This window comes from Rhincodon typus, chromosome 27 (genome assembly GCF_021869965.1).
Source record: "Rhincodon typus isolate 14 chromosome 27, sRhiTyp1.1, whole genome shotgun sequence".
Taxonomy (NCBI): Eukaryota; Metazoa; Chordata; class Chondrichthyes; order Orectolobiformes; family Rhincodontidae; genus Rhincodon; species Rhincodon typus.
The window spans coordinates 20,804,511-20,818,528 of NC_063358.1; the positions used below are offsets into that span (position 1 = coordinate 20,804,511).

The 14,018-nt window shown below is 39.4% G+C and overlaps 1 long non-coding RNA gene across 1 annotated transcript; it reads right to left on the reverse strand.

The window, feature by feature from the left end:
- On the reverse strand, positions 1–8,481 carry LOC125486270. Its single transcript, XR_007264941.1, has 3 exons — positions 8,230–8,481; positions 3,211–3,598; positions 1–733 (listed from the first exon to the last, which is right to left on the reverse strand). It is a non-coding gene; the product is annotated as an uncharacterized LOC125486270 (long non-coding RNA).
- Positions 8,482–14,018: the final 5,537 nt, after the last annotated feature.

Genomic DNA, 14,018 nt, shown 5'->3' on the forward strand with positions numbered 1-14,018 from the left:
TTTGTCATCGACTTGCCAGGAAAACAATATCTGACTGTAATAAGAGACATAATTTATATCTTGATTAGTAACAAATTTCTCATAGCAAACGTCAATAACATCTGTCAAATGCAGACGGTCATATGAAATTATTTTGATGCATATATTTTTGCTCTACTATATTTAGTAGATTTCAAAATGGAGGACATTGTCATGACTTGCTGGGGTAGTGAGCTGGAAATAAAACCCTAGTATTCCTGATGTTGTCACAACAAAAAAAGATTTTTTAAAATATGCATAATTCACCAATTTACCTGTCCTTGATCCCTGACTGACAGAAAACATGGACTAGGCTACTGTATTTAACAAAAACTACTATTTATTCAGAGGAAAATAAACTCTACAGGTAAATAGTTATGAACCGACTCCCCTTAACTTACACACACACATAAGAAAACATGGGTGTTACGGTTGGTTTAGTGGTTCTTTTCGTGATCAAAATGCTGCTTCTTGGTCTTCCTTCTTCTGGATGCTTCCACTGGTTTGCAAAAGATACCAGGTGGCTGGTTCACTGATAAAAGCTCCTTGGGCTTATTGACTAAAAAAACAAAGCTTGCAGCATCTGCTGAAGGAAAGATAATATGGTTTTCTTCAGGTTTAAAGTGGCTTTTACTGCAGGGAACACAGGAGAGCTCATTAAGGAGGTCTGGTGGCCATTCTGTATCTTGTTCACAGCTCCAAGCTGTTTAGCTACCTGAGAATAAACCATATAATTATCAGCAAGCGGAAGGCCTTTGTCACTGGTAACTAGTCACAAGTTCACAAACTAATTTGCTACCCATTGCCAACTAATGTTCCATTTTACACAATCCTTCAACTCAAGTTGATCTGCAACCACAGCTGTAATCCACAGTCATGCAAACATTTCTCGTGATGGGCATCAAGTTACTTGCTTTCAAACCATGCAGCAATCCTTACATTCCCTTTTTTTAAAAACAGTTCTCTTCTCATTTCAGTACACAATTTTAAAAAATGCACAGAAATAAAACAATTACAAAAGTTTACAACATTAATATAGGATATTTCTTTTCATTACTTTCATTAAGCCACTATACTTATGAATCATTTAACAAAACATTTTCAATATTTTAATCCTTATCCATAATAAGTGAATTCCCTGAGGCACTAAAATCTGAAGTTTTTCATCAAGTTTAAGGGTGGATGTAATGAATGCAGTTGCACAGAATAAGAAAGTGGGTTAATGAGATGTGGGGCAAGAGGAAGAGACCTGTGACATTTAAAACACTAAGAAACAGATACCAGCCTCTCATTGGGGTGCGGGAATGAATGCTAGAGTATAATAACATTTTGAAGTCCAGATACATGTCAATACAGGACAGAGTGCACTGAAAACAGAAATTGCTGGAGAAACTCAGCAAGTCTGGCAACATTTGTAGAGACAAAGCAAGGTTAACTTTTGACTCTAGTGATCCTTCTTCAGAACTGAACAAAGTGGATTGGGTGTTGTAGTGGTGGGATAATGGATTTAGTGTGTGGGTACACTGGAAAGAGGGTTGCTAGATATGGGCACCTTTGAGAAGTAGACTGGAGGGCGGTATTTACTAAATCATGTGAAAGGGTTTTCTCAGGAGCAAGGTCAACTGTGGCATAAAAAGCATGAGCCCTTGGTGTGAAGGGACTGGAGGACATAAAATACCACCAGAATGTACATGGTGTAGTGAGTGTAGACCAGATCTGGTGGGGTAATTAAAGGGGGGGTTTCATGGAAGGTTAGGGTGGAATGCAGGGCCAGATGCATTGTGCAGACTTTTTTGAAAGATTTACCTAACTGTGACTTAGGAAAATCTGTATGATTTCACATAGATCTGATCGCTGTCTCCACTCCCCACTTCCAACTGACCTACAATCCTAATACATGCCATCTGTTATTACCGCCCAGCAACTGTATTCTCATTAGTGAATGTCCCTCTGTGGCTGGGTTTTCCAATTCCTTACCATTATCCTTTACTCCCAAGGCTCCCAAATTAATTTCTCAAAGCCCTTTTGCCAGCTGTTGCAAGAAACCAGTTTTTTGTGCTTTTGTTATTTTGTAAATACATTTAAGAAACAGGAAATTGGGATTGCCAATGGGTGCTTCTAAGTTGGGGTAGAGTCTGGTACTCCAGGAGTAGGAAAAAGCCAGAATGGAATATTGTTGGAGGAAACAAGAAGCACTCTTGGTTTCATAGGATGCAGAAGTCATGTGATAGCCAGGAGAGGGCAGTCAACATCAGGCCATAGGCCTCGATTTTAAACCAAAACACCCGGAATGGTGGGTAAATTCACCATAATACCACACAATTTGAAGAAGCAACAATGCTTTCAGAGGTAAGTAACAATTCCAGCACCACCACTTGGAGGACAAATTTGGAACAATCTGGAATCCATATGATAAGAGGAATGTGACTGCACTGGAGAGGGTACAGAGGAACATGTTTATCAGCAAGTTGCCTGGGCTGGAGAGTTTAAATTATGCAGAGAGATTGGAAAGACTGAGGTTGTTTTCCTTGGAGCAAAAGAGACCGGGGCAGCGGCTGGGGGTGACGGGCGTGGGGGGGAGGGAGGGGAGGGGATGCGTGTGATTGGAAACATCATTCAGATATCTAAAATTATGAGGTGCACAGATAGAGTGGATGGGGAGAAACTTTTCCTATTGGTGGAAGGATGTAGGCTTAGAGTGGATATGAGGAAATCTTTTCTCCTAGAGAGTGGTGGGAATTTGGAACTCACTGCCTTTAAGGGTGGTAAAAGCAGAAACCCTCATAAAATTTAATAAGTATTTAGGTGCACACTTGCGATGCCAAGGCATACAAGGCTATGGGCTAAGTATTAGAAAATAGGATTAGAATATTTAGGTGGTCGTTTTTCACGAGCATGGACTTGATGGGCTGAAGGGCCTTCTTCTGTGCTGTAGACCTCTATGACTCTTTTACTCCATTCAATCAGCAGCACTTGAAGTGGCTAGGCAACTCTATGATTGCAATGGAAATTCATGCCATAAATGGACATGAGAGGAAACTTTTATAGAAAGTAAGTCACGGCACATAAAGGTAATCCAACATGTGGCTTATCCCCATTCCATCCCAGCTAGAATGTGGCGTTTGAATTCTGTACATACACATTGAAAACTTTAAATATGATGCTGACATCTTAATAAAAACATTATTCTACCTCTCATCCAATTTTTCAATCCCACTTAAACTTTGCAACTCATGCTTGTTTTGGAACTTTACACCATCAGTTTGCCTGACCGATTGTTCCTCCTGTTGGACAGTGTCAGTGAGCTAATTAACATTGAAGTCCATCCAGCCAGGTTTGGTACACTCCTCTTATCAGTGGACTCTCAAAAACATGCCCTTTCTAGTACACAGGAGTTGATGACTATTGGTCAATCATGAGGATGATTAATTTTAATTCTTCATTTCCCGAGACATCAAGGCAAGTTGTAGCAGATCTTTGATCATATAGTTGATGTGAGATTATGCAGCACAGGTGTTGCTCTATCTGAGCCTTTCCTTATCTAAATACAGCTGTCCGTTACCAAGTGGAGTGTTTGCTCCTGTAACCACCAAGAGAAAGGTATCAGAGTTGTACATCAAATGCTACAAATATAAAATAACTCTATTCTGACATTTTTCCTATAATTATTATAAATTAATTCAAAATTTAATTACTAATGCTAAACATAGAAACTAAATATGGTTGAATTTATAGATTAATTATGACTTTAATCAAATACGAGTTTTGGACGCCAGAGGATTCTTGTTTTGTCTTTATAAAGTTCAACATGAAGAGAAGTAGAGTCCAATCTACATATAGCATAATCATAGATTTCTCAGATTTAGATACCCTTCAGATATGATACCAGGCACTTCTTTGGTAATTTGTTACTAAAGTCTAAATATTGTAGCTTTGATACTTGTTAATGAATTGCCTCCAAGTCTCCTGCTCTCTGCTTTGAGTTCTTCCTGCCATGTCACCCCTAATGGTGCTTCTCTATTTGTGATTTCTGATCATGTCATGTCCTGCAATTCATCCTATCCTTCTGTGGCATTGGATCCAAACAACTGGTGCTTGACTCTCTTGAATTTTCTTCCTACCTCTCCCAACCCCACATCTCAACACATATTGAAGAGATATTACATCAATGTAAAGCTATTTTAGTTACCACTTCATAAGGATCAATCAAAACATATGTCATAGTATGACAGTGAATTTTGATAAATATCTCCATGACTGAAGTCAGCTGTATTTGGTTTACTCATATGTAAAACTATTTGGCCCATTTCACAACTGACTGTGACACATCCTTTCTATGACAATTGCAATGCTTTATTTGAATTGAGAAATAGAGGTGAAAGGCCAAGGCTGTTCATGCAGAACAGCACTGAGCTTAAAAGAGTAGAACAGATCAATAATATAACAGTTTGCTTGGGATGTTATCTTTCAGGTTGATACATATTGTTCCCTGGCACCAACCAAAAAAAAACAGTGAGTTGGCCCAGACGCTACTCTATCACACTTGCATAAATAGATCACAGGTTTTTGATGTTTGAGGGTTCTCAGTGTACTTGTAACGCCTGCTGCTTAACTTTGAAAGCTTAGTTTCATGAACTTGTGCTGCTAAAAGGAATGAATTAGAATGGAAGCAATCAGATGAGTCTTAATTTCAAGAGGTTTTGGTGAGGAGGGATATTATGTTTATTATTACTATATTTTCTGATTCAAGGCTCTAGATTATGGTCATTGGTCATTTTCCTGTTCTCATTCAGTTAATCCTGAGGTTTTCTATTGGTGTCAAGTGTCTGCTTGGCTCAGTTGTATCACCGCTCCCTCCGAGTCAAAGTGTTGTAGATTAAAGCCCTTCTCCATGGCCCTGCCCATGTCATGATTTTAACTTGGGCAGGGTATTGGGTTCTCAATTGGCTGACAGCAAATTATCCTTGTTCAGTAATGGGCTGTCAGCAGGATGTGCAATGGTAATGATGTATCTATGTTAGTGTCACATGATTATGTTGAACAATCTGGAAGAATGCAGAAAGTTGACCAACTTTCTTGCAGAATATGTGCATCGACTAAGCTGGAAATACAGATTGCTTACAGAAAGTACAATGGACTCATGAAGTGGTAGTTGGAAGATGAATTAGAGTGAAATTTCACATTCACACAAAACAATCATGACCTTGGCAGTGAAAGGCCTGGGAGATTTTAACTCTGGGCCTCATCTGCATAACCCCAGTAAATCTTCTACTTGGAGCAGAAAGTAGCACTTAGTCCATTGGCCAAGGGGCAGGAGCCAAACTTCAGCTGGAAGCAGCTACTGCTGGAGTCTGATGAAATGGTCCCTGGTGCTCAGGCAAGTCAACAGGGATTGTTTTAGGCATCTGGGAAGGAAGCTTGGGGCAGAGAAGACCTCAAATTTCTTTGTGAGGCTCTGATAAACATTTCTGCTTCTCCTCTCCTCATACAGAAAACTTTAAGTACAACAGCTTGCCTTTATTGGGCTTCAACTGCTTCTTCTGGCCCCTTCCTGTACTATTCGCCTGCTGAAAAATGTTAAAATGACTTCCATGTCCTGGCCCCTGGTTACACTCTTTTTTGGATCCTCATGATAACATCACAGCCCAATCTGTATATATCACAAAGATCCTGTTTGGAGAAATGCAATTGGACTTAGTTGAATTGGCATAGTCACGAAACCTCTAACTTTGTGATAAATGCCTTTGAGTGCAGACTGTATCAACTGTTACAAACCTATCACTTGAAATTACATGGGACTGAATTTTGCCAAGAATCAGCTATGTGTCAATCTTAGAGAGTTTATGGAGCATTTGCCTGGTAAGTTTTCTAATGCAATTTTACACTGCTTACCTCACCATGTATGCGCCATGGCTCTCTGGAGCTATACCTGTGCAGAGATATTTGCCACTGCTGGCACCTCCCAAGATTTTTGGTGACAGCACCATATTTAAACACCAGTATGTATAGCACCAACCAGAGGGCAGGGTTTATTGGATCTGTTTTTAACCCATAAGATAGGGGGTTAATTACTGACCTCATATTGAAAGTGCCCCTGGGTGGCAGCCACCATAACATGGTTAAATTCTACAAACATTTTAAGGGAGAGAAGTGTGGGAGCAGGGCTACTATTCTGCATTTATTCAAGTGGCAGTTATGAAGGCATGAAAGCGGAGTTAGCGAAAGCGAACTGGTAATTTAGGTTAAAACATAAATATAGATACGGTTACAAACACTGAAGGGGAAATTTCAGACAACACAGAATAGATACATTCCATCTAAGGTACAGCCCTGCCATCTGTGGTTAACTAAGAAAAGTGAAAGATTGTATCAAATGCAAGAAAAGACTTATGATTGTGCTAAGTAGATGATAGGTCAGAGGATTGGACAGCGTATAAAAAAAGCAAAGAGTTACTACAAGATTAAGAAAGGGGGTAAAATAGAGTAGAAGAGAACATTTGCCAAAAACATTAAAACAGACAGGAAAAGATTCTTCAGGAATATTTTCTAAAAGAAGAGATTATTAACTAAGCGTTGATCCAAAGGAAATGAATCTGGAGAATCAGATATGGAGGATAACAAGATAGCATAAGAACTGAGCAGATATTTTGCGGCAGTCTTCACTAGAGAGAATTCACGTAGCATTCAAGAAAGAGCTATAAATCACAAATTGAAAGGGATGGGGGGGAACTCAGGAAAATTACAAATACCAGGGAAGTAGTACTAAATAAACCATTGGAACTGGAAACTGAGAAATCCCCAGGTCCTGATGGATTTAATCCCAGGTTCTTATTTGAAGTAACTAAATGAGATAGGTGGTGTGTTGGTTTAATTTTCTCAAAACTTATCAAATTTAGTGAAGGTTCTTTTAGATTGGAAATAGCAAATGCAATTCCTTTATTCAAAAATTGAGGGAGCAGAAAGCAGGAAACCACAAGCCAGTCAGCTTAACATCTGTCATACGGAAAATGTTAGATCTGTTATTAAAGTCATTATGGCAGGAAACTTGGATAAGTTCAGGTTATCAGACAGAAACAACATGCTTTTGTCACAGGAAAATCATATTCAACTAACCATTGTAGTTCTTTGAAGAAGTAAGTTATGCCGTAGATAAAGGGTGTTGTATTTAAATTTCCAGAAGACATTTGATATAGTGCCACAGCAAAGATTACTGCAGAAAATAACCTCATAGTATAGGGGGCAACATATTGGCATGGATAGCAGATTGGCTGATTAATAGGAATAAATGGGCTGGATTCAGTTTGAAAGGATATCATGAGTGGTGAGCCAGTGGTTGGTGCTGGGGCCTCAATTCTTTACAATATGAAGGTGTGGTAGTTAAATTTGCTGATAACACAGTGATAGGTAGGAAAGTGAGTTGTGAAGAGGACACAAGGAGCCTACAAAGGGATACAGATAGGTTAAGTGAGTGATAAAGATCTGGCAACTGGAGCACAATGTGGGAAAGTGTGAATTTATCCATGTTAGCAGAAAGAATAAAAAGAAGCATATTATCTGAATAGTGAGAGTTTGCAGAGAGATCTGGATGTCCCAGAGTACTAATCAGAGAAGGGTGATAGGCTAATAAACAGCAAGAAATCAGGAAGCTAACAGAATGTTATGTTTTCTTGCAAGGGGGAACTCAATGCAAAAATCAGGAGGTTATGCTTCAGTTATACATGGCATTGGTGAGACTGCATCCGGAGTACTTTGTATAGTAATGGTCAGCATACTTACAAAATGATATTAAAGTGTTGGAAATAGTTTAGAGAAGCTTTACTGGGTTAATATCTAGAATGAATGAAATGAATTTAGAAGTCATAATGGTTGCTTAATTGAAATGTCAGATTCTGAGGGGACTTGACCAGCTAGGCCAATTAAAAGGCTGTTTATTCCTGTGGGAGAATAGTTTAAAAACAAAGGGTCACTCATTTCAGACAGCAATTAGGAAATATTTTACTCTGAGGATTCTAAGTCCTTGGAATTTCCTTACTCAAAATTCAGTTGATGCAGATTCTTTAAATATTTTTAAAGCAAAGGTAGATAGATTCTTGATTAGCAAGGGGCTGAAAGATTTTTGGGGAGACACAGGAATGTAGAGTTGAGGCTAAAATCAAATCAGCTATGGTCTAATTGAATACTGGAGCAGGTTTGAAGGGCCGAGTGACCTACTTTTGTTCATATGTCGATCTATTCATTCCAGTGAGCCCACATTGGAACTAAAAGAAACAAAGCAGCAGCTCAGTAATGTGATCATTCAACAGTTGCAACACACACAAATAACATTTGAACACTGGTCTCCAAATATTGGGACATGGAAGCCTCCAACGAAGAGGCCAGTGGGATGCCACCTCATGGACATTACACATCACTGCCCTGATTCAAACGTCTGTTGTTCAAGCCTTTTGGCACAAATACCATAGCAGATTGTATGTGTGGCAGCAATAATAAAGTCCTCTCCACCCATACCCAACAAGCCACAATATTGAAGAAAGGCAGTGTTGCATATTGGATAATACCGTGGACATTTCCTATTCCAAGGCATGAAGTGAGCAGCTCCTGCTTCTTGTGCAGGGTGCGGAACTATGGAAGGTGCTAATTTGGCAACTAAGTTGAATCTTTCCAGACTACATGACATTGCTCATGCTTCTGCTATTAGTGGGGTTGATTTGCAATGTGAAATCATGTGGTTAAGCGTGGTTGTGGCTTGGACTTTTAGTGAACACAGATTCTCACTGAATTCTCAGTTCACAGAGATTTTGCGTACAGATGTCCTCCACCTGTACTGTGTCCATTTAATGCAATTGCCCTTTGTAGGGCCTCACTTCACAAAAGGTAGACCCCTCTTCCTCAGAGAATGTAACATTTACACAACCCACTCTGGCAGCTGTTTACATTGACCATTTGTGATTTGAACGAGGATGGAAGGCAACACAGATGTAGTTTGTGCAGTGAGTCACAGGTTCAGCATCTCAGTCTAAATGACCTGCCCCCAACCCTCAAACCTTAATATTCTTTTTTGGTTTGCCCTCCCTGTCAATCCCATCAGCTGAGAGAGGGGTAGTGATGCTACACTCTGTTTGAGGTGGAGGTCAGAATGCTATGTGTTGCTGTCCGGTGTATCTCCAATTCAACAACTGCCTCCACTGGGGCAAATGAGGGAGACAGAGGACGGCCCCTCTGTATCATGTTTCCATACAGATCACATCTGGGGCTTTGTACCAGTACCTCCAGACAGAGCACAGTGCTTGTCCTTCAAAGTCCCTGGGACAAACAACTGGAGGACCAACCAAACTGTGGGATGGACGATGAGGCTCAGTAACAGCTGCAGCATTGTGATGATGTGGATGTTCTTCAAATGGCACCTTTAGCATCTAACAGCACAGCAGCATCGACCAAAGCAAAGCAAAGCAGGAAGAACTTTCTTGTAAACCTCATTCAATGGAGCAGAGTTGTGTGAAGCTATCTTTCACTGATTGTAAATGTTTCAATGGTGCTGACCTGCTGACATCAATGACCAGCAGTGAGATTATAGAATGTCTGAAAGTACACTTTGTTCTTATGACATTCCAATCAGTGTGATGAGTGACAATGACCTTCAATTCACAAGTGAAGAATTCGGCCACGTCATGAAAGATCGAGAAATTCAACACTATATATCATGTCTAGACTGTCCCCAGTCAAATGGAAAGTCTGAGCTGGCAGTAAAAATCGCCAAATGCAATTATGCAACCCAGCACAGACTTGTACAAGGCGATCCTTGAGTGGAAAAATACACCTACTGAAAGCATGGAAAGTAGTCCAGTCTAAAAACTAATGTCATATCACAGCCAAATTACTCTTCCAACAGCAAAATAAAGCTACTGAAGCAATTAGTAATAACAGGTATGAGTAACAAAATCAAGGTGAAATAAGATATAGAAATTCAAATGTCACTTCAGTAGAATTGACACATCGTTGCCAGAACTAAGCACTGGAGCGCCAGTCAGGCTGCAAACATTCAATGCTCTCAACAAAAGCTAGTTTGCATTACAATTTGGGATCCGTATTGAGCAATTGTCACCTTGGTCACATGAAATGAATGTGAATGAACAGATATCATCATATCTGTAGACATTTACGTATAACTAGAGAAACTGTGCCTGTACTTTAGGTAGCTTATCAGAAAGCTGTGAACTCACCACCTGCACAAAGTACAGAACAACCATCAGTCCCTGAGGTTCATTATTCCCGGATCAGCAATAAGCATTACCATGGCAACAGCATTTGCCTCAAGAATGACACCGCGCTGAAAAGGAATATCACCCGAGGGACAAGCAGATGCCATAAGAACAGTCATTGACAAAGTGCATGTGTACCATGAGGAGAGAGCACCACTTAAAGACTGTGCATGTAAGTCATGTGCAGAGACTGATGAAACTGGAACTGCCTAGTGTTAACACAGTTTTGTTAATGAGTGATAATTATCTTTGTGACCATGTAAATTGAGTCATCTGTGAATCTTGTAACTGCAAATGATATCGCATACTCCTTTGTTCAAAGAGCAATGTTTGGAGAAGTGCAATTGTACTTAGTGTACTGGCTGACTTACTGTAGTTGTCTGATCTCTCTTTTTGTTGCAAATAGCTTTGGGTGGAATCCATGTCAGCTATTATAAACACATTACTTACAACAGACCCTGACAGTGGGTGAAAAACAGAATTTGCTGGAGAAACTCAGCAGGTTTGGCAGCATCAGTGGAATGAAAACAAAGTTAGCATTTCTGATATGGTGACTCTTCACCAGTTTTGGGCAAACGGTTTTGATTCCCACCACGTCAGATGGTAAAATTTGAATTCCATAAAAAGAAAAATTTGGAATTCAAAAATAAGCTAATCTAAGGGTGGCCATGTAATGACTGTTGATAGTCGTTAAAAAAAAGCATGTGGTTCACTAATGTCCTTTAGGGAAGAAAATCTGACATTCTTAGCTGGTCTGGATAAATGTAGTTCCAGACCCACAGCAATGTAGTTAACCATCCTTTGGGCAATTAGAGGTGGACAATACATGCAGGCCAGCATTTAACGCGAGGATATTTGCCAGCAATGCCCATATCCAAAGAATGATTTTTTTAAAAATACTGAACAATGTGTTTTCATCTTAGTGATACTGTACAAGAGAAAATATAACTTTTTACTTCCTCTGATCTTTCTGCATATGCTCACTGAATTGTGAAAGGCTTCTGCATCTGAAGGAAGACTGGTCATGGTGATACTTGATTTTTTTTGGATATTGATATGGGTTACAATCATTCTAGAACTAGAAATTGTAATTTATCATAATGATTATTCCACCAAACAGTACAAAAAAAAAACAAGTAACAGCTCATCATATATTAGAACACTGAAATGTCTCAAGATTTAAAATGTTCTATGCTTATAGGTGGCTCTGTGACTGGAATGTTGCATGACTAGTTGAGTTTAATGGGACACCACCTAACGCTATGTAACTTCTAAATCTGGAGTGGTGCAAAAGATAAAAATCACAGTCCTTTGCCTCGGATAGTTGCAATGAGTGGAAACTTATTAAATATAAATTCTGACACTACTCATGAATACAAATGCACAGGTAACCTGTTAACTAAACAACTCCAAAGCCTTGTCAGGAAGGTTGTAGTTACACGGAAAGTGGTGCATTATTTAAAATGGATACAAAAGATCTGTTGTAAAATGAAAATAAGTTAGAAACACCCATCACCTCTGCTTAAGTCGTCAGTTCTTCACCCGATGCACAAGTTGCTGGCGCCTTTATTATAAATCACTTTGAAAGAAACATAGATCAGTCTGCAATAGTACAAGTAATGCACAACCCTCCACTCTAGCATGGCTATATAAAATAAGCCTTGGCCTCCAAAATTTCAGGTTAGGAAAAAGATGCCATACTTTGGATTTTTAAGTAAATTACAGATTACTACCAAATCAAACCCTGAACCATCTCATGCTTAGATTAGGTACTGCTATCTAGAGCACTAAATACCAAACTTTTAGATGAACTAAACCGGCACAGTGCAAAAATCAGAAATTTTTCCACCTGATCCCAATGTTCAGAAGTCAGGATTGGCAGACAAATAATTGAACAAACGGCCAGATGAATAAAATATGTCATCAAGATCTGTTGTTTCATTACCTCACCATCCCCAGATTTCCCCTGAAAAGACATTAGGAACCAATTCCCCTCTCCTCTGCTTTACAGGAGCATTCTCTCACCTTCCAACACGAGTTGAAAAGTGATTTCCAAAATGTTGTAGCTCTAAACAACACTTAATTATCAGAAACCTCCAGAACCATCTCCAACAGAACCTCCCTCAAGCAGTAGAGATATCTGCCACCAATCCTTACATACTTCCTGTTCCAACCCCAGTCTCCTCTCCCAACAAATCTAAGAAAATAAGTCCAGATCCAATATCATGCACTTTCATTGGTCTCTGTTGACATACTGGAACGTAGGAAATAGGAGCAGGTTAGGCCATTAGGCTCATTGAGCCTTCTTCAACATTCATCACGATTTTCTCCTCCTTAATCCTATTACTATCTAGAAAGCTTTTGATCTCTGTCTTGAATATACTCAACGATTGATCCTCCACAACTCTTCAGGGTTGAGAATTCCAAAGACCCCTTCTATGAAGAAATTCCTCCTGATTTCAGTTTTGAATGGTTTATCTCTTATTCTGAGACGGTGTTTCTTGGTTTAGTCAACCAAGCAAAGAAAAAACCTCCTTCATGCATCTATTCCGTCAGTTTCTGTAAGAATTTTGTATGTTTCAATGAAATTTCTCATTTATCTAAACTCAAGTGAACGTAGTCTCATCAATCTGTTCTCATGGAACAATCCCGTCATTCCAGGAATCATTCTTGTCAACTTTCATTACACCCTCTTTATGGCAAGTACATCCATCTGTAAGAGTTAGAGTTAGGGACTCCCTTCAGTCACCTAATCATCTTTCCACAGCCTGCTTGAATCTCCTCCTCTGTGCTACTCTTTGTTCTCCCTGTCCTTTGTTCTGCCCCCAATTACACCCTTCCCTTTCTTCCTCCATTCTTCTCTGCTCTCTTTTTTTCTTCCCTTTCCTGAACACCCTCCTGCTTCTCTGTCCAGTAACAGCTCCTGTCTAACCTGATTAACCTAAATTAGTGGACTTTGTTTTGATTCCCAATGTGCAAGCCACAACCGAACAATTAATGAATCTATAATTAGTGTGTCATAATTCAATTGAGCAATTCTGGTGTTAAATAATTGCCTGGTAGTACAGAGCTTAACTGTTGCTAAAAGGGGATAAGAAATAGTCAACACATTTTGTCTTGTACTTATCAGTGCTAGGATGCAAGAAACAGACTGGGAAAGACACCATTTTATACAGCATGAGAGGTGGGTGCTGATTGGTTGGGCTATCATCGGCATGGTGATACAACAAGAACAGTTAACCATCAATCTTAATTCCAGGCACGCAGATTGTGATTGGCCAGAATATTGTCATGGGAATGCAACAGAATGATGGCTCCATCAGCCTTTTTTCTTTATTAAAATGGTGCAGTGTATAGAGAAATTCTTCCTGCTGACAAACAGCATCAAGTGTATTAATATATGGAGTCTGTGGTTGCAAGCCTCAGAAATGCACCATTAGACGTGATTCTGCTACTGGAAATAATTTATTAAATAATCCTACTGTGTTACTATTTACACAGTAAACCAATTTAAGATCACAAGCCAAGCAAACAGCATGGTGCATTTGCACATGCTAGAAGCTACATATATTAATATACAGGTCTATTTACGTTGGCAGGAGGAAGTTGTACATATTTTGCATGACTTTCACAAAAAGGAATCATGGAGATAGCCAATCACGCTGCCTTCCCATGACATCATGACCAATTAGAATCTACCAAAGAATTAATACTGACAGTTAACTGTTCTTGCTGCATCTC